The sequence below is a fragment of the Lissotriton vulgaris genome, chromosome 6 (assembly GCF_964263255.1).
Source record: "Lissotriton vulgaris chromosome 6, aLisVul1.2, whole genome shotgun sequence".
In the NCBI taxonomy this organism is placed as follows: domain Eukaryota; kingdom Metazoa; phylum Chordata; class Amphibia; order Caudata; family Salamandridae; genus Lissotriton; species Lissotriton vulgaris.
In genome coordinates this window covers 1,363,965,046-1,363,987,117 of record NC_141694.1, presented here as the reverse complement: position 1 = coordinate 1,363,987,117, position 22,072 = coordinate 1,363,965,046, and positions in this window count along the sequence as shown.

Genomic DNA, 22,072 nt, shown 5'->3' with positions numbered 1-22,072 from the left:
CAGCGCAAGCAGCAGAATTGATTGCCTTGACCAGAGCGTGTGTGTTGTCGAAAGGAAAGAGAGTGAATGTTTATACGGATAGTCAGTATGCATTTGGCGTGGCTCACAGTTTTGGTCGTTTGTGGAAAGAGAGAGGATTTTTGACTTCGCATGGTGCAAAGATTCAGCATGGACAGTAGGTGAATTAACGTCTTGAGTCACTTACTTTGCCTACACAAGTTGCGATTATGAAGTGTAGCGCACACAAGAGAGTTAAGGATGATGTGGGTCGAGGAAATGCGTTTGCGGATGAGGTTGCGAAAGAAACAGCGAGAGATGTGACGAGTCAAATGTATGTTGCAGGCCCTTCTAATTGGATCGCGGAAGGTGGTATGTGTGAAGACACAATAGAAAGTGTGAAGATGATTCAGGCAGAAGCCACTGAGAAAGAATTGAGTACGTGGAGAGAGTGTACAGGAATGTTAGATTCTACAGGATGTTGGATTGAGTTGTCAGAACATCAACCATGGTTGTTACCAGATGCGTATGTGCTTCCGGTGGTTACTATGGCTCATGGGGTGGCTCACATTAGTTCGAAAGGGATATGCAAGTTGTTGGCTCCGGTATGGCAGAATAGTGGGATTCCTAAGTGTGCTGAGAATTTGGTTAAGCATTGCATGATTTGTCTGATGCATAATCCTGGAAAGGGAACCCCAACTCCTGCAGGTCTTTTTGCTCCTCCAACATATCCGTTCGAGGTGTTGCAAATAGAGTACATTCACATGGAACGATGCAATAACTTGAAGTATGTCCTTGTGGTTGTTTGTGCCTTTTCCAGATGGATAGAGGCCTACCCCCTAAAAGATAATACTGCCTTGTCTACAGCCAAGGTTTTGCTCAAAGAATTCTTCCCTAGGTATGGAATGCCGAGAATTGTATGGAGTGACAACAGAAGTGAACTTGTGGGTCAGGTTATGCAGAAAGTGTGTGTGGGATTGGGTATCAAACAGAAATTTCATGCTGCGAATCACCCCCAGTCAGCAGGCCTGGTTGAGTGCTATAATGGCACTCTGAAGCTGAAGCTAGCGAAAGTGCAAGCAAGCACTGGCCTTACATGGCCCGACGCTTTACCGTTGGCACTTTTGTCAACAAGGACTACAGTACATTCTCGTGTGGGACTTAGCCCATATGAGATCGTGTTTGGACGCCCCGCTAACGTCTGGGGTGTCCCTAGACCCAGAGAGTATAGCAACATTGAACATCCTATGTTAATTGATTACTTACACGATTTGACTGTTAAACTGTGTGTCCTTCACCAACAGGTTCATGATAAACTCCCATCAGCATCTGTAGACCCAGGCCACGCTATCAACCCAGGTGATTGGGTGCTCATCCAAAATTTTCAACAGACCAAGAACCTTCAGCCCCGCTGGAACGGACCGTATCAAGTTCTTCTCACCACCCGGATGGCTGTGAAGGTGTTCGGCAAGAAGAACTGGATCCACGGCGTACACTGTAAGAGGGTACCTTTACCCCTACCGTACGACCAGTGGGTTCGTGAAGCCCTTGGCGATTCTGAAACTGAGAAAGTTCCTAGATTTGTGCCTTTTAGTGATGCACAGCTTGAATGGACTCAGTCTGAACGAGAGGACGATGATGTTTTACAAGCAGCTGTGCCTCCACATTTGAGATTCGACACTACAGAGCCTGAACTATTTTTTCGTGATCAAACTGTGCCTGGCAAAGACCGCTATAACCTCAGATCTAATAAGGACAAATACATTTGAGTTTTCATGATTTTTTACTTCTTCCAAACATAGACTTTTTGGTTTGCTGCTTTTTCGAAGAACCACCATCCGGATTCAGCTGTAGGGTCACGGTATAAAGACTTAAGGTTGTGAGCCGTGTGGACGCATGGTCAGCGGTTCTGGTTTGTTCTATGGCGTTCCCTGGACTTACAGGCGCACACTTGAGCGAAGAAGAACAACTGCCGCGAACAGCACGGTTAGAGTATGGAGTCTGTTGTTGAGAGAAGGAGTTTTTCGAAGTCGAAATCTAGATCAAAATGTGATGTATTATTACATAATAACTTTTATAGCAATGTGTATTTTAGTGTTTTTAAGTGTCATATTAGCTTGTGTGGGTTGGATTGTTTCTGCTACACAATTGACGTCTGCACCTACTTCCCAACCTATGCTTTCTTTCACTACTGTTTCTTTGCACCAGTTTCATACTTTGCCTGAACATGAACAGATAAGGAGATCAGAATTTATCAACAACTCGTTCATACAGTTGTTGCATCAGCATCAGTTGGTAGTGAATACCACTAACTGTTGGGTCTGTGGCCTGATGCCTCATACGACAGATAAAGGTATGCCATATTTGGTTTTGCCTTTTTCTTTTAATGGGTCTGTGTGGGCTTTCCAGACTATGTTTATCTATGCAAATGAGGTATACCCCTTACGTTCCTCTAAAGACAATCCGAACAATAGTGGCCTGATCAGAGGAATAGTAGATATGATTCGAGATATTGATGCATATAATGCTATTCCTAAGGATGAGGTACAAGCTTATGTTTGTTGGAACGTGACTGGATACAGTGCTAGTTTGACAGAGAAGGAGAGACGAAAAAGGTCTCCTCTTATTTGGATTGTGCCCCATCAAGGTCAGTTTTGCCTGCAAGGTAATGGCAGGAATCCGAGAGCTCAGCTAGGTAAGAGTGTGAGTGCTCATACCTATGTTTATCCATCCCGGACTTCTCCACCGTTTGTACCAACTAAAGGTACATATTTTGTTTGTCACGACAGAGCCTACACATGGTTGCCACCTGATTTTTCAGGAACGTGTTATGTGGCGTTTCTGCTTCCCCCGACATATACTGCCTCCTCAGACTATCATAGAACGAGATATGGTAGAGGTGTCTTTGATCAGGAAGATACTGCTGCACAGGAAGTGGGAGACTTCTTTAAGGGTTTTCTGCCCTTCTGGGGTCCTATGGTGAATAGTGGGCATATTCAACAGCTTGTCCGCGTTGTTGAAGCTACCATTAACAAGACAGTTGGAGCGTTAAGTAATATTACAGCGGAGCTTCAAGCGGACCGCCTTATGACTGCAAAATCGTATGGTTTTAGACAATATACTAGCAGATCGAGGAGAAGTATGCAAATTGATCAGATCTAGTTGCTGTGTATACATACCAGATAATGCCCCGACAGTGTACCAGGCAATTTCTAGATTGCATAGGATCTCTGAGTCTATTCACGTAGACAAAGGAGACTGATCATTGACAGGATGGTTTTGGGGACTACTGTCCAAATGGGGATGGAAGATCCTGACATTCCTTGGTATGGTTTTAGCTATTCTCTTCTCCTGTTGCCTTTGCATCCAGTGTGGTCCCGCCATTTGTAGTCTTTGTGCTCTATGTGTGTTCGGAGACCTGTCCCGAGAGAAGTAGAGAATAATAAGATGATGCTACAGCAACACCTTGACGACCTAATGAACATCGATATAGACCTAGATTCAGATTAAAGTGAGTCTTAGGGTATTGCCTATGTAATGGCAAAAGGAGGGTCTGAGGTTCTGTGACAATAGATTGCACGACTCCATTTTAAAATATGGGTTCCATTTTGTAGTGGCTGTCAGTTTGTGTTGCCCTCACGTAGGCTCATGAAGGCAGTCTGACGAACAAAGTGACCTGGCCTCCTTGGTTCATGTACACATTAACTAAGTTTCCTTCTGACACTGGAGTGAACTATAGAAACTGACCTCTTCATCTAAAACTGACCTCGCAAAGCCAATTTCCCTGATCGATCTCGGTTTGAAATTGCCAATCAATGTTCAGGACATCATTAACTTTTAGTTCCCTTGCAATCTGCCTTATCTTGTTCATCAGCTATAACTGTTCTTTCCTATGTTTCTTCAATTACATGGGTCATGCTTTCAATTATGGGTTTGTTCAGCTTTTGGAAAATGAATTTAAGACCTTCCTAATAATTAACTTTTGGGTTGGGTTACTGTAAATTGAGTTTTTGCTGTGTCATACTTTGTTTTAAAATGTTACCGATTGGTCAGAATTTTGTGCAGTGGGTGTGCATTTATAATGTGATTTTTCTGCATAAAAAGAGACGTCTCGCCTTAGTAAAGTGAGCAGTCTCCTGAGAACTTACACCGTGTTGTACTTCTAGGACCACTGTAACCAGCTGCAGCTAATAAACTTGGTCTCTGACGCCACCCAGAAGTATTCCGTGTCTCTGTATACCAAGGCAGGTGAATCCAGAGATTGCAGGCGTGGCCCTGACGTCGCTGGGTTTAAAGGCCCGGTTCTCCACCCCACCTTGGTCCCTATTAGAGCCTCCCACTGCACCTCTGCTCCTTATCAATGTTGATCTGTTTTCTCTTCCACATCTAATTATCCAGTGCAAGCCTTGTCACCAGCCCGTTAGTACTGATTGTGACAGACATGACATCACAGATAGGGCCCGATGTAGGTAAATCAGATTTACCGCTTCATAAATACCGAATTTTACCGATTCGGTATTCATGAATCGGTAAATCTGATGTACGTATTAATTCGGTACAAAATACAGAATCGGTATGATTCGGTATTTACCGATTCTGTAATTACAGAATCGGTATTTGCCATTGATTCCGATGGGACTTGAAGCCCATAGGAATCAATGGCAAATACTGATTCGGTAATTACAGAATCGGTAAAAATATCGAATTGCCAAGGGGGACAGGGTGTCACTTTGACACCCTGTAGCACCCCAGTTTTTGGCTTGTGTGCAATGAGACACACATACATGCCCTTAGGGCATGTATGTGTGCCACATTGCACAGGTGTACATGCACAGATGTGCATGTACACAGAAATTCGTAATTTACCATGCAACAGTATTGCATGGCAAATAATGAATTTCTAAGGGCCTGTGGCACTGTAAACTGTGCCACCTACATTTGGAATTACAGAATCGGTATATTTACCGATTCAGTAATTTACGGAATCGGTACTTTTACAGAATCGGTAAATATACTGATTCTGTAATTTTCAGCCCCCTACCTAGCAAAACCCAAATACCGGTCGGTAACGACCGAAATCGGCCGTTACCGACCGGTATTTGGGCTCCTACATCTGGCCCATAGTAAGTACATTGATGATCCCTGGTGATGTGCTAGGTAGCAGAGCCACTCAAAGGAGCCAATATTAATGAATTATTGATAAGCCAAACCAGCAAATAAAAACGGGCAAACCAGAATCAAAATACACTGTTCTTTGATTTTTAGAGGTTGATGTGAGGGTATAGGACATAAAGGGAAGCAAAATAATCTTATGCTCAGGGAGAAATCTCCCTGTGCATAAGGGCCATTCTTTTTTTTAAATATATCTCTGCTTTGAGACTTTATTTCTTTAAAAATATTTCCTGAAGGGGTCAGCGAACATGGTACCACCTAGACAGAGCTTCAATGTCGTTAATGGAGTGGTGAAAGGACGTGGTGAGCCCTTTAAGGACAGTGGGGCCTGGGCCAATGTCAAAAAACAATTCTGTCATAGGAGTGAATCCTGCTTGAAAAACACAATTATCTAACTGGAAAGTCAACCAACTACTTTTTCACTTTAAAATATCAAAATGTAATCATTTCTGATAGATAAACTACCCATGATTTGATTTGTAATTACGACAGCAAAACATAGCACAGTACATTGATGCAAATGGTGTGTGGTACATAAGTAACAGACTCAAAAATAAATAAATTAAAGCCCATATGCTGTGACTTATAACACTGACATGACACAATATATAAGTCTCTTTTCGACAGAAAGGAGACCACTGATTGTTGAGGACCACTCCCATTCCTGATGAAGATCTTGGGAAATAATCATGAACACTTCACCACTCAGGTCGAAACATGATTAGGACCAGATTGTACACAAATGGGTGGTCGGTCCTTCGCTTGTCTAGGTCCCTCTTTGTGGAACTCCCTCCCTATGTCACTTCGGACTGAAACCATATACGAGAACTTTCGTAAATGTTTAAAAACCTGGTTGTTTAATAGGTAGAGCACTTTCTTCGTTTCTCTCTCTGTTCCTGTCAGGTGGCGCCGGGAAACCCTCAGTGAGCACTGCACCTTATAAGACTAAAATAACATAACATCACATGTCACTATTACCTGAAAACTGCACAACACTAGGGTAGGGATTTGACCTTCAGGACCCCATGTAAAGGACTAATTAAGGAACAATTAAGGAGTTTCCCATTTACTACCAGGAGAAGTAACTAAGTCTTAACAAAGTATCTTCAATATATTACAAACATGTGGTTCAATTAACTGATTCTTTCATCACTGAAGCAGTGGAAGGATTTCTGTATAATATTTTAGTCTAATAAATTGTTTTATTTTTTGGGCCCAAATTCTTGGGTGAAGGGCTACGTTCTGAATGTTTATTCACACAATTAATTGAATATTGATATGATATCTTTCAATATTATCTGATGTTGGTTTTGTACATGTGGTAATTGGGAATTTATCATCGATAAAAAATTATGAAACATGGGCACATACCACTTGATGAGAAAAGGAGTTACGCATCAGTACCAAAAAGATATTTTAGCTTAATCTATGGTTGAGTGGAGCAAAGTATATTGTTCTATGGCAGAGAGATTGTTGCCAGCCCGGCGGTTGGCTGGTGGCCTCAGACAGCTGGAGACAGAATTCTGCTGACATGGGGACCATGAACCCTTTAATATCTAAAACAATTTGCTTTCTAAAACTGGTAACATTACTCTCACCTGACTCTGGATTTGGGGAATGTTTATCCTGTCATGGGACAGTGGTTACGCTCTTCCCCATCTGTTTGAATGCATGGCAGATTTTGGCAATTCTGTGATTCCAGTTTGCACTTTTCTGACAGGCCTAGAACCACTAGTAGTAATGCAGCCTCCTCTATCACTACTATCACTGATACTCATAGTTTTTTTTCTTTCCAAAGTGTGTTTCTCTATTCTGCTGTTCAACTCCTCAGTTCATCTCATCAATAGTGCCAACTTATCATGGGAACTTTTAATGAGAAGCACAGGTCCCCTCTTTCCTTGAGCACAGGACCAGATCAGTACAAGAGTGCCATGAGCCCTAGGGCAAGCTAGGAAAACAGACTTCTCTACCTTCTGTCTGAATGTAAACAACAGACTTTGGGCCTGATTACGATGTTGGTCGGAAAGGCTACTCACGTCATTCGGAATTTCCTAACCCGTGTCGGAACCCATGTTTTATAATCGACTCAGTAACATTTCTGACAGACCAATTAAGATAGAAGGTAACAGTTAGGTCTTTCCGAATCGGTTCTGATCGGCATTCAGAGACTCTGAGTCACATGGAGCCGAATCAGGCAGGTCTATAGACTGTGTATCTGACCGATATATTACAATGTCAAATTCGGACAGCCTTTCCAAATTGGTCAGTCTGACACGAAAAAGCTGTTGGAAACTGACTTTGGGGGTGCATAGCAGGCCCCCTTAAACCCGGAGGCTTCAGGTTGGGGCCGTGGGGGTTCCCATGGGACCCCTCTTTACTTACCATGCACAATGTGGCAGGCACCATGAAGTGCCTCCAACAGGATTTAAGGCTTTCTGGAACCACCCCTTTTTTCAATGGGAGCCTGTGCTGCCAGTCGGAACACAGGTTACGAATAATTAAATTAAGAATAATAAAATAATATAATGAAAATATATTTGCAATCTGTTCAATCAGCAGTCAAGCCAAAACACATCTCATCACAGTGTCACAACAAATAATCATAAATATTTAACATTCTATATATGCTGCATTGCAAATATATAAATACAGTAATAAAGTGAACCAGTTGAACGACATATCAATCCTATTAATTTACATTATCATAAAAAACATATACGGGTCCTGAAATCTTCATGTCTGACCCACTTGTCTGTGATAACTTTTCTCCTAATCTGCTTCCAAGTGTTAAATTCGGAATTTTAATTTTTTTAAATGTCTTAAAAGTAATTTAAAATTAATGAAATAATAAATATAATTAACTAAAACATACCTAAATAACCTTAACATTATTAAATAATTAATTTAAGTTAAAAAAATAAACATACAATTTTATGTTTTTAACACATATATATATATATTAACATAATATTAATACAAAATATACAATATTTTTACCGTAGGTTAGCGGGAGAGTAAAATGTACTAATACCACTCCAGTGAGTAAAACAGTAGGAAAAGCGTTGGATAGCAGGAGGGTAAAAATTACTATTCCCACTCCAGAGAGTGCAACACTAGGAAAAAAGTTGGATAGCGGGAGGGTAAAAATTACTATTGCCACTCCAGAGAGTGCAACAGTAGAGAAAGCGTTGGATAGCGTAGGGGTAAAAATTACTATTCCCACTCCAGAGAGTGCAACAGTAGGGAAAGAGTTGGATAGTGTAGGGGTAAAAATTACTATTCCCACTCCAGAGAGTGCAACAGTAGGGAAAGCGTTGGAAAGCGTAGGGGTAAAAATTACTATTCCCACTCCAGAGAGTGCAACAGTAGGGAAAGCATTTGATAGCGTAGGGATACAAATTACTATTCCCACTCTAGTGAGTTTAACAGTAGGGAAAGTAAAGATTTAATATATTAATACAAATAAATTAAATATCAATACCAATAAAAAATTAATTAAAATAAATTACCAATTTAATAGTATGTAATAATTAATCAATTAAAAATAAATATTAGGTATAAAAATTAATTTCATATTAATACAAATTAATTACCAATTACCAATTAATTAACAATAAATAAAAAATCAATACCAATAAATAAATAAAAATGATTTACTTAATTGCAATTAAATTACTTCCAACCCTATTCCCCTATAAACCCACAACCCGCTACGGAAAATAAATTAATAAAATTAACATAATTATCAATTAATCAATTAATAAAAATTATTTACCAATTAAAAATTAATGAATTACCAATTAAAAATGTACTAACAATTAACTCAAAATGAATACCAATAAATAAATTAACATATTTAATTAATTACAATTAAATTACTTCCCACCCTATTCCCCTATAAACCCACAACCCGCAACAGAATTAAATTATGCAAAAATTAAATAACATAAAAAAAACTTTAAAAAATTTGATATTATAAAAAAAAGCGATATATTTTAATACCTATATTATATACTTCGATATTTTAACTTTCTATATTTTAAAAATCAATATTACATTACTTACCTTCAATTCGATATTTTTCACCACTATATTCTGTCCATTCGATATTTTGTCCATTCTATATTTTGACTTCGATATTAGTGCTATTCTATATTTTTGATTCGATAATATGTCTGTATACCATTAAATTCTAACTGCCAAACCCCAAGGGATTTCTGAGGAAATTAACAAAAATATTGATCAGTCCTGCTGCATTGATTTCCACTATTAGAGAAACCCAACATTAAAGTTCTGAAATATAGCTAAATATTTTTTACCAGAATTCTTACTGATTTCTGAAAGCAACACCCTCCCAACTTTGATTCTAATCTCCAGGTTCACTGCCCACTATTTGCAAACAGCATCGAACTGGGGAGCATTTTTTTCATCTTCATGAGGCAGTAATAATACAAAATAAAACAGAATGTGATGGAAATCCAAACTCTGAACCACAGATTGAATTTGTATATCTACATTTTTATTCTGGTTGAAATATAATTTCCTCTGGACCTGGTATACTGTAAGAAGTACATGTGTCCCAATTCTCTTCATTAGCGGCATCAGTGAAATAATGCATACATCAGTGACATTTTTTTAATTGCCACATTCTTCTGGACCAATTTCCTCAGACCAGAAACACAATTGTCCTCTAAAGTTTGACCAGTAGCAATCAAAAGAACTATTAGCGTGAAGCCTGCCTCAATTACTTATAGAGAGTTCATGACAAAATGAGTAACCTAATCAAACAGATCAGAGTTGCTCCATTCCATATTGCTTTCGATTATTATTTCACTAGGCACTCCAGGGTTGCTCAACAGTAAAGCATGCTCGAATCAGTATGTTATTTCAGTTTCTTAAAATTAGAAGCCATACTTTGAACGTTTCTTGAAGAAACTTAAATGAAGCAAATCATGGGTACCTTATAGGTAAATAAAAAACTTTAAGAGGACTTTCTGCCGGAATAATTGAACAGAATCACCATCATTAATTATGTACATGGTGATTTCAATAAACCTAACATGTTTTCCCCCTTACCAGATAAAAGACAGAATAATCCTAATTACATCCAGAAATAGTGTTACTACTTCCACATAAAATAGCTAGGTAGTACCACAGTAGTATTATTAACTTGCTGCTGAATGCATTTCACAAGTTTAATGATTGCGTTTCCCACCTCATTCTCTCATGTCTTTTCTGTGCAGAGTGCAGAGTTCTCCACCCTAGTGGCAGAGATCCTTGCATACACAGGTATACATTTGGTATTAAATCTAGGGGGAACTAAAGGGGCAAATGGGGAATAATTACTAAAATATTGTTTTACGGGAAATTAAGGAGGGGTTTATGGAGGGGTGAGCTACTACAAAGCACAAACCCACAACAAATAAGACCATTGCAGTTAACAAACTACACTTCTAAATTATCAGGAGCTGAAATAATGTCGACCAAACTACCTTAAGTGGCAGATGTTACCTGCAAAAATAAACACACATTCGCACCCACAAATAAACAATTCCCACGGTGAAAATCACAGTATCCTTAAACATCCTGCATAACATACGTACAATTGTCTTTCTAGACAACAACTAAAAAACATACTACAGAAAACTCTAGGTCCTAATGCAATAACTAAACAACTGTAAAGATTTCCTTAACTCAGATAACCATACTACTTCAATTAAACAGACTAACAAACACCACCCTTACTTCTGATCCAACTGATCTATTACTATAATGTGAAAATCATAAAAGAAATTCCATTACCTGAAACACAGAGCAAAATCCTGGGCACCGCCATCCTCTACATGTATAGCTGCACAATGAAGATAGAAAAAAAGACTAGAAAATACAGGTAGCAGTAAAACAAAAATTGCGGCAAAATTTGAATGAAAAAAACTGACTTTTATCTTAGACTGAATTTAAACACTTTTTTGTAAACAGTTTATTAAAAGGAAAATGTTTTATATTGTCTAAAATATTAAGGGCCCGATTATGATAGCAGGCTATCCGACTGCCGCCCGCTATGACGGGGGTCAGGAAACTTCCCGACAAGCAGTCAGTGGTCCGACTGCTGAATAAGGATGCGACTGCCATGCTGGTGGTCAGAAAAGTGCCCTTTAACATGACGGCTTGTGCTGCGGCTCAGGACAAGGGCAGAAGCACAAGCCACAGAGTGAAAGAGCACTTTGTGCACATTCATGCACGGTGTGGCATGGCCCATGTGGTGCATGGCAGATGCTGCATGGATGTGCGAGTGGCACTACATGTGCCCCCAGGGCCACATTGCAGTAGCTTTCAAGGGGCGGGACCTGGTTTGGAGCCCTCAAAGTCCCTTTCCAACAACAGTTTCATGGTGGTCGGTCCTCCATTGAAAGGCTGTCAGAAAGGGATATCGTAATCCAGACAGCAGTGCATGCCGCAGCACTGCCGCCATTCAAGTGAAACGATTCAGACCCCGTTCCGACGGGATCATAGATCCTGTCATAGACAGCGGTCTTACCCTGATGGTTTCAGTTCGACTGCATGCACCATAATGCAGCGGTCAGACCATAGGGTTGTCTGTTGGTGGGACCGCCACCGACGGTCTGTTGACATCATAACTCGCCCTTAAATATTAAATTACTTAAATATGTTTAGAAAATGAAAAACATTTATAAGTAAATATACTAACAAATCCTGCTTAATAAATTACTAAATACTTTAACAATATTTCTTTAATATGTACATAATTGAACTTTTTTCTTAAGCATATTTCTTATGGTAAATACTATCACAAAAAGTGTTATTTAATGATTTTGAAATGTACGTTTTCCCCTTAATTATTAAACAAATACATGAAACATATGTTTTAAATTGTTTTGCTTATTGTAACATGTGTAATAAAATTAGGTAATGTTTCTATATTTTGGAAATGTATAAGCTGAATAAAAAATATTCTTAAATAGGTTATCGGTCATAGCAGTGAAAACAAAGTCAACACATTGAATTACATCATGTTTTTAACAATGCAACCAGATACAACGCATTTTAACATAATATAATATAAAAATAAATTACACAGCATACTCTTTCAACATTATCTGACTAAAGGTTGAATATTTCTGTAACAATTGTGAAGCTTACCTCAGCTATTCCAAAACAGCTGATAAGCATTCCATTAGAGAAATCCTTAACCTCAGCTCATTCACTGTGAAAACGTTCAACATGAATGCTGTTCAATGAAGCATATGTCTACTCTACTATGGATGCCCAGAATAAGAAAGAATACATTTTGAGGCAACCTAAACTAAAAAACAGTCCAAACTGAGCATGCTCAGAATCACCCAGTCTGACTCTCCTACTGAGTATGCTATTGCGACTAGTGTCTATTCCCTGGGCATTGTCTGTCACTCTAGCCAAGTCTGCACATTCCAGTGCTGTTGAAACATTAGTGCCTGGCAGGATTCCTCAATGGTTATTTGTAAGGGACGGTGTAGAGCCCTTCTAAGTTCTGTGTCAGTTACACTTTACTATTCTTGTGGTGCGTTCGAAATTTAATTATTTAGTGGTGGTGTGGTATGTTAGCTTTGCTATGGATCAATTACATTGATGTATTGTAAATGTGAGTTGATATAAATAAACAGTAGTAAAGGCAATATACCACTTAAATAATGTGTATCAAATGTATTATTTGTGTATTTTGTGTACATAAAATATTCCTATCTTAAGAAATGTACTTTTAAAAATATAAGTTTAAAATTTTTATTTACATATATTACTAAAGCTGTTTGAAAATGTTTATCTAAATATTATTTATTAATTACAGAAAAGAAAACACATTATTAAACCATTATTTTTGAAAATATAAAAAATAATTAGTAATTTCTTAATAACAAAACACCATAATTATTTATTTTCTTACACGCAAATTTTATTTTAGAATACATTAATTTTTTTAAATGTAACTACATGTAAACATGTAAAATGATTCCTACTTACATATAAGAAACTAAATATGTCGAACTCACACCCCATCAAATAAACTTTTTAATTTTGAGTTCTGTACATTGCTATTATAATTCCAACCAGAAAACCATGAGGGAAAGTGTTTGATTTTGTGGAGTTCAAATTGACTATTCTGAATCCAACCAGACTGCCATTATGGAAGTGTAAAATTTGGTTCAGCGTAGATGTATTATTCTCACTCTAAATTGTCTGCAATTGAGAAAAGACATTATTTTGGGGGAGATCTTATTAACTAGTTTAACTCCAGCCAAGCACCCATTAGGAAAAGGGTACATTATTTGTTGAGAGCAGTTTTACTATTCTCAAGCCAATCTCAAAAAAAGTGGGGAACTTGTTTAATTTTGTGGAGTGCAGATTTATTATTCTAACTCCAACCCACCTACCATTGGGCAAATTGTTTTCTTTTTGCAAGGTTGCATTTATTGTTTGAATGCCAACCTAACTACTATTGGGGAACATGTTTAAAATTGAGGAGTACATATTTACTATTATTACTCCAATAAAACTGCATTCTTAAAAGTCTTTATATTTGGAGAATATGAGTATACTACTGTCACTTCGCACTAACACTGGGGAAAGTGTTCAGGTTTTGTTACATGAATGTTTAGTATTTAAAACTCAAACCCACACAAACTGTAAAATAAATACTTTTTTTAGAATAAAATATGTTTTTTAGTCCTTCAAATACCCAAAATAAGAAGAAATATTACTTGTTAATTAATATATTAGTTTTACAATTTTCTATATTTATTAATTGTAAAATAATGTTAATTAAATATATAACAAATTAAAATTAATACCAAAATAAAATCTACAAAACAAACAGAATGTAATTGTCTCAAAGAACCATAGAATATATCTTTATACTGTACAATAAATGAATAAACATTTAATAATAAAATAACACCTATATTTTAAATAATAATAATTATACTGCCATTATATCAATTATAACAAGTGCAAACTAGTATTACACTTTTAAAAATAGTTGATAGATAAATATTTAATAAGTTAATATATGTGAAGACATTGAAATCTATATTTGAATATTCATTTAATTAAAACAATTTTCACCCTTTTTTCCTACGAACCCAACAAGCTATAAATATACTTTTATTTTACTTATAATTTAAGGAATGTAGTTATTAAATTCATAAACCAATGTATTTCGTATTAGACTGTTAACAAAATATATATCTCCCTATTTTAATATTTAAAAAGTTTCCCATTCTAAACTCCAACAAAGCCAATAGACACCAACCACTACAAATTTCAAATATATATTATTTACCCACTTAATATACCAATTAATTAATTGACTATACAGTTAATTACTTTTATTTTAAAACACTTTCCATCCTATTCCCCAACAAGCCATACAACGTAAAGAAAAGAAAAAAAATATTAGCAAATACCTAAATACAAAATATAATTAATTTTACATTAATATATTATTAAACTTTTGAATAAAAACTTTAAAAATATATTTCCCAAAAAGTCAATCAATAATTAAATTAACAAAATAATTAAACATATCACTAAATAAAATTAAATAACAAAGATATAAATATACAATTTACAAAAATAAAGCAAAGAAACAATAATATTTACAACAAAATTAAAGTGAACCCTATTATATAAATAAACAACATTCTTACCTTCAATTTTGTGTCTCACAATGTTCTAGACACCACAGTTGTTTCAAAACAATAATATTGTCCAATGATAATCTTAAGTCGATAGTAAGGTGGAACACCCCTAAGCACTTTCTGCAGGGGGGCAGGGGGCTCATAGTGCGTTACACCATTGTTCTTTGGTACAACCCTGACAAGATCCTCACATCACCACCTTGAATCGGTAAATGATTATTTTACATCATTTAGATCACATTTGGAGATTGTGAGCTTAACATTTATACTACTGCAACCTCATGCAACTGTTTTTAAATGCTTAAATAAATAGGTGATTGATCTTTTATTTCAGTTTAATGAGTAGCCATACTCTGCAGGAGATAAGCTTTTTTCCTGACAAAAAAGTCAAAAATATTTATTTATTTCAAGAAATAAATTCTAATAGAAATACTGCACATTACCCAATTCATTTACATATAATTACAAATATCATAAAATAAGCAGTGCTTAGCACTTAATTAGATCGAGTCAACCAACACATATCTTCGACCTATAGCAATTATAGAACAGTACAAACATTAACATTTATTTTAACTCCAACTCATTAGATAATCAGCAGCTCATTATCCCACATGTTTTAAAACATTTAAAAGAGTGCAAATTAACCAGCAGCATGCAACTAATTTTGCCAACCAGCAAACATTATAAAGTGCAATATGCAAAACCGCATTTTTGCAATCACAGCGGTCACATTCAAAGTACCTGCACAGGACCAATGTCTTAACCAAGGTACCCTCCTAATATAGTCGACGTTAGCCTACCAGTTCAAAACATCACTATAGACCTGAGAGAGGTAATAGCAGGGTCTGAGACACTAAACAGTAGAAGACCTGGCATAAGAAGTTATCATTTTCTGCAGATATTGCCCAATGGCAATGACTGCATCCTGAAATGCAAGGCCGCATATCAGGTCCAGGCCTAATTCTCTCCACTGTATCCCATACTTTTAAAAAACAGGTCAGAGAATCATCTTCCTTTCCATGAGTAAGAATACAAAATCCATCAGTAGATGGATCACTGGGTACTTTCTACCCCGTATACAAGGACATTGACCATAGTTCTCGGCTATTTTTGCTTTTAGCCCTGTCATACGCCATCCAGGGTCAATTCCAACCCTCTGCCGAACAATTTCATTTTGCAGAAACATTTCAGGGATTTTGCATAAGTACGGGAAAAGGTCCTTGCTCTCTTGAGAAATTAGGAAGGGAATGGCTGAGCTCCAGTTCTTCAGATATAGAAAGTCTTCCTCCAGCTAGTTTTGACAGCACATCTCCTGAGGCTACTCTTTATTTAACTCATTTCCAATGCTTCACCTACTTCAAGGCACATGTCAGGAACTCCTAGGTGCTTCAACATTATTGTCACAGGGCTCTTCTTACCGGGGAAGATTCACATTACCTCAGGTAAAATTTGCACTGATAATTTATCGTTGGGGATGCCATTTATATTCAAAAAATAAAAGTGAGGGCTCTTGCATCTGCCAGAGCACTCCAGGCTACAGCTCTCAACTCTCCCCTTACAGCTTGAATCATTGCATTTTTAGGTCTATTGAAGAACAGTTTCAAAGAGCTACCTTCTAAGCCTTCCCATGAGACTCTTCTATCTATTGCCAGCATCTCTGCACCATATGGGGCCTTGGTGCTTAGTTTATCCTGAAAAACTCTTCTTAACGGCTCAAAAGTATAGCTGCCATATCTATGATTGAACGTTTTCAAGCCATTCACTTCAGTTGATATTACAAGCCTCTGGGAAGCCAGGTGTTTACCCCAACTCAGAGCATCTGAGTAGATTGACCCACAAACGTTTATTCTCTGACCTGCTCCAACCCTGTGTTACCCAAAGACCAATTATAACTCCTTCTTCCTGCGAAAAACAATGTTTTGTCTTGTCATCATTGATTTTCAGTTTATTTTCACGTCAATAAGAGTTAATTGCATTTAATTTCCATTGGAGCCCCATAGGCCATCACCACCCAATCGTCTGAGTACATAAGGCAACTAATATGCCTAACCCCAATCTTGGGGGGAAAAACATCTGTGGCACTTAACATCTGGGGGAGGTCTGCAATGAGCAGACTAAACAGCAGGAAGATTGAACATACCCTTGACATAAGCCATTCTCTACAGGGATTTTTCTCGACAGGCTACCTAACCTGCCCAGGTCGACCTGAACCCAGTTATAGTTATGAAGCTTAATCAGGAGACTGGTCATTACCATGTTTTCTGTTTGGGTTGAGTCTCTTTCTTCTTTTTAATCAACTAGGATTTGTTAGTATAGACATATGGATAAGTAGAGTATATTTACTCTGTACCTCAATAGAATTTTCATCTGAGGTCATTGCACTTTTCCATTTCTAACAGAGCGGGGCCTCCTTTCTCCCGAGTGGGTGCCGGGTGAGGTGAGGTGTGCTCCCACAGATTGTTGGGTGAGTACAACACAGATAAAATCATCACTGTATAACTGAATCAGTTTCAAATCAGGAGACCTATGTAACTTCTGACAGGCGGAGAATAGTTCTCTACCGCCTTGCCTACCTATGTTGTGTTATGTTTTTTAATTTCCACTACGTCACAAATGCCTCTCACAACGTTTTTCTCCACTTTAGGAAAATCACGACCAGTTGGATAAACACCAGGAAATACTTTGGGCTCAAAGATCTGGTAGGATTAATCCAAAATGTTCATACACTCTATGTTTGTCACAGTGCAGATGCGTAACATCTAGTGGTCCTGAAGAAAGCTTGGACTAGTGGTCCTCCTAGCTGAAACATGTCGACCTCCACGCACTACGCCATGACATAGTTAAATTTTAGACTATGTGGCGTTGTTTTTATCCTTGACCCTGGACAATATTGAATAAACATATTTTTTGTCTCAGGAGCCAATTTTATTCACTATTGTTTTTGCACGAGCACTGCACTCCATCGGTCCTACCTCTGAAATACTGTGGTTCAGATCAACACCGTCCAGAACCTTTCTCCGCATCATTTCCAGGTGCATTGGGAGAAACTATGGTTCATGGTTTACATCCCACATGACGACACTCCACCAATAAGGGTGGGCTGATGGGAACTTTTCTAACCCAGTATTATCACGGTGAGGACATGTGGGCTTAGTGGTCTTTTTTGGCATGGCATAACACTTAGGTAGGCGATTTGACCAGGTAACTCTTGTTTGTTTCTTCAGTTGATAAAGGGGTTTGAGTTACCGGGGTCGTTAAACCTCCCCTTTTTGACCCCCCCACTTCCTTTTTTCTAAGATTGAACATACCCTTGACATAAGCCATTCTCTACAGGGATTTTTCTCGACAGGCTACCTAACCTGCCCAGGTCGACCTGAACCCAGTTATAGTTATGAAGCTTAATCAGGAGACCTAACAGGGCCCCTGATATATCCCACTGGTGGAGTTTTCGCCAGAGCGTACCTCTGTTTACCCTGTTGAAAAAGGCTCGGAAGTCAACAAGTAGCAGCAAAGGCCACCTGCCAACTCCATTGACTTCCTTGTGACTCCCCACAGTGTAAAACAGTAGTTCATAGTTGAATGCCTTGGACTACAACTTGTTTGCCTCACAGGGATCAGTCCAGTGTCAAAAGCTTAGGGAGCTAGGTGCTTTAACAGTGTTTGAGAGTGGAATTTTGAAGGACTATCAAGCAGGGAGTTCAGATGATAGTTAGTAGGCTGGTCCATTTTGCCTTTTTTGTGAATGGGCTTCACTATGGCTCCTTTCCAGGAATCTGGGAGGATGCCTGAGTATATTACCCATCTGAAGAACCCACTCAAAATTTGATCACACTTCCTAGGATCTTTCTTAAAGATCACAGATGGAGGACCATCAGAGGCACCCACCCTGGAAGCTTTCATACTACAGATTATTTCAGACAGCATTACTGCTGTCTGAGTATTTATGATCACCTCTGTATTACCTTTGGAGCTGGCTGGGATCACCAGCAAATTCTCAAAATTTCCACCACTATGAAGTAAATAGATAAAGGTGTTCCAATCTTCCTAATTTATCTTTGCCTCAAGGGAAGATGGTGATGAAAGGGTTACAGACTTTACCAGCCTCTAAAAGTGCCTACTATTCTTATCCACAATGGCCGCTAGGATTGGCTCCCAATTTGAGTTATAAAACTGTTTTTCTGTGAGCACATATGTTTTGATAAGCAATCTTTGAGTCCTCTATTGCTGCTTTTAAACTAGGATTGATTAGATTTAAATAAAGGCATTGATGACTCCTGTTCACCACTCTTCTACCCTCTTGACTCCTGTTCACCACTCTTCTACCCTCCCGACAAATGTCAACAAACCAGCCATCTCCCTTTCCTCTTGCTCCGCAGGTATTATACGGGCTCACCTTTGCCACCTTAATGTGGGCTAATAATTGCTTTACGTGAAACTGAAATGTAGATAGGGCTGGCGCACAGCGATTTTAGGAAAAGGTTTTCCTTCGGTTTTAAGGTGCTATACAAGTGATGTCAGGCGTCCCTCGACATCTAATGTAACAGTCAAGAATTGTGGGGTCAGTGGGCCACTGATCCCATCCTCGTATGCACACTATAGTTCCTCTATGAATCACAGAGGTTTCAGAGACTTTCGGTGATGATTGTGATTTTAGGTTTATTCATAAACTTCTTTGATTAGGATCATTGACATTCTTCATTTGCACAATGCAATACCATCCTTATGTACATCCAATGCATTTCGGGGTAATCGTACACCCCTTCATCAGGGAAAGGACACTGCAATCAAAAACATAAGTATCATAAATAATATCCCTATAGGGCGTGGGTTCAACATAAATGAACGCATAAGTAAAAACATGACCTGAATCAAGGTGGGTATCGGCGGTAGTGAAAAAGGTGATAGTAGTTTATGGGGTTCACCTTAATGTAATCCAAACGATCCCGTGTAAGATCGGCGGAGCTATGCTTACGTGTATCACTTTAATCAATTGCGCATGGTCCTGTGAATCAAAACGTAGGGAGAAGTGCATTAGTCATCGGTTAATGGTGCGCAGAGTTTCACAGCGATAACGTGATTCCCGGTGTTTCCAAGGTCGGACTAACCTGTGTGTTGTTAGTGGGTTCCTCCTTTCGTGAACGCTGGTTCGGGCGGAAACGCCATTGACCGCGTTTCGTATCATTAAAAGGACGCGATCACGTGTGCTATCCGGAAGAGGATGGGAGTGTTCCCGAATGTTAAAGGGACAGTGTGGTATTAACGTGAGTTCGAGTGAAATCTGAAACGCGGTGCGGGTTGGAGATTAGTGTTGTGGTAATGGGACTGGTGGATAGGATGATCGAGTGTGGGGTGATATAACCAAATGCAAGCCAAAAACTGTGGATGTACATAAGGATGGTATCGCATTGTGCAAATGAAGAATGTCAATGATCCTAATCAAAGAAGTTTATGAATAAACCTAAAATCACAATCATCACCGAAAGTCTCTGAAACCTCTGTGATTCATAGAGGAACTATAGTGTGCATACGAGGATGGGATCAGTGGCCCACTGACCCCACAATTCTTGACTAATAATTGCTTTGTCAGTCTGTTATACCCGCCTAACACATTTTGACCTGGATCCAAGATTAAATGGTCAAATTTGATTGATGAAAGCATCCGGCAGATAGTCTTCAGTGATCACAACTTTAATTCTCCAATGATTGATAAAATACCTCAAGGGACAGGGAAGCGCTTGCACTAGCCACAAAAGGATCTTTGAACTCCAAGCTAAGTGCAAAGTGAGCATTAGGCCCCAAATCAAGAACCCTAATGGGCATTTTACCATTACCCCGTTTCAAAGTTCTAGTCGCAGCAATGTCATCATTACACCAAATCGTTAACATTAATAAAATTCTGTTGGACTAAACAGGGCAGTTCCTTTGCACCCCTTAGCAAAACATCATCAGTGAACATATCAATTAGACATGCAAGGATCCATACACAGGTAGTTTGGTGCTCTGTTACCTTCCTCCCAAAGCGGACAGATACCAGTCTTAGAAATACTCCCACTGCTCCTCCTCTTGTTGAGGCCTTGACGTTTTGTACCATAGCAACAAACCTCACAACTAGTGGGCACTTCAACAACCAGTTTTCCTGGTGGAACAGTACTGGGTAATTAGTCAAGAGATTTCTGTAGTTTTCCATTTCCTTAAAAGATTTAAACCCATCTACGTTCCAAACCAAGACACAACCGGGCAGTAGATGCCTTCACTATTACCAATCGGTCTCCTCAGCACCTCCATTACTCCAAGAAGGAATATGGCGACCTTGCATGCCCTTAATGGGTGACTCTCCATGCCCTAGGGTATACCTCTGATGAATAAAGCCATCGTTCCTCCTGAGCTCATCGAAATCTGGAAGGTGGAACAGATCTTCTTTTCTTATGCTTAGGGCTCTGTTATTTTGGAATTAATCAATGTACATGTAGAGCGTGCTACTTACCCGTGAGGGTCCCAAGGTGCTGAGGGGAGGGGGGGTGCTGCTACTGCTGGAAGAGCCAGGTCTTGAGGAGTCTTCTGAAGGCGAGTAGGTCTTGGGTCTGCCGTATGGGGGTAGCGAGGGTGTTCCAGGTCCTGGCGGCGAGGTAGGAGAAGGATCTGCCGCCAGAGGTCGTTCGTTGGATGCGGGGGACAGCAGCGAGGGTGAGGCTGGTGGAGCGGAGCTGGCGTGTGGGGGTGTAGAAGCTGAGTCTGCTGTTAAGGTAGGCTGGACCGGCGTTGTGGAGTGCTTTGTGTGCATGGATGAGGAGCTTGAAGGTGATCCTCTTGTTGACGGGGAGCCAGTGTAGGTCTCTTAGGTGGGGGGTGATGTGGCTGCAGCGGGGGATGTTGACGATCAGTCGGGCGGAGGCGTTTTGGATGCGTTGTAGTAGTCATAAATGTTTGGCTGGGATTCCTGCGTAGAGTGCATTGCCGTAGTCCAGTCTGCTGCTGACGAGGGCCTGTGTCACGTTCTTCTTGTTTCAGTCAGGATCCACTTGTAGATCCTGCTGAGCATGCAGAGGGTGTTGTAGCAGGAGGAGGAGACGGCGTTGACCTGCTTGGCCATGGAGAGGGAGGAGTCAAGGATGAATCCTAGGTTGCGTGCATGGTCGGTGGGTGTTGGTGCTGTTCCCAGTGTGGTCGGCCACCAGGAGTCGTCCCAGGCTGAGGGGGTGGGTCCGAGG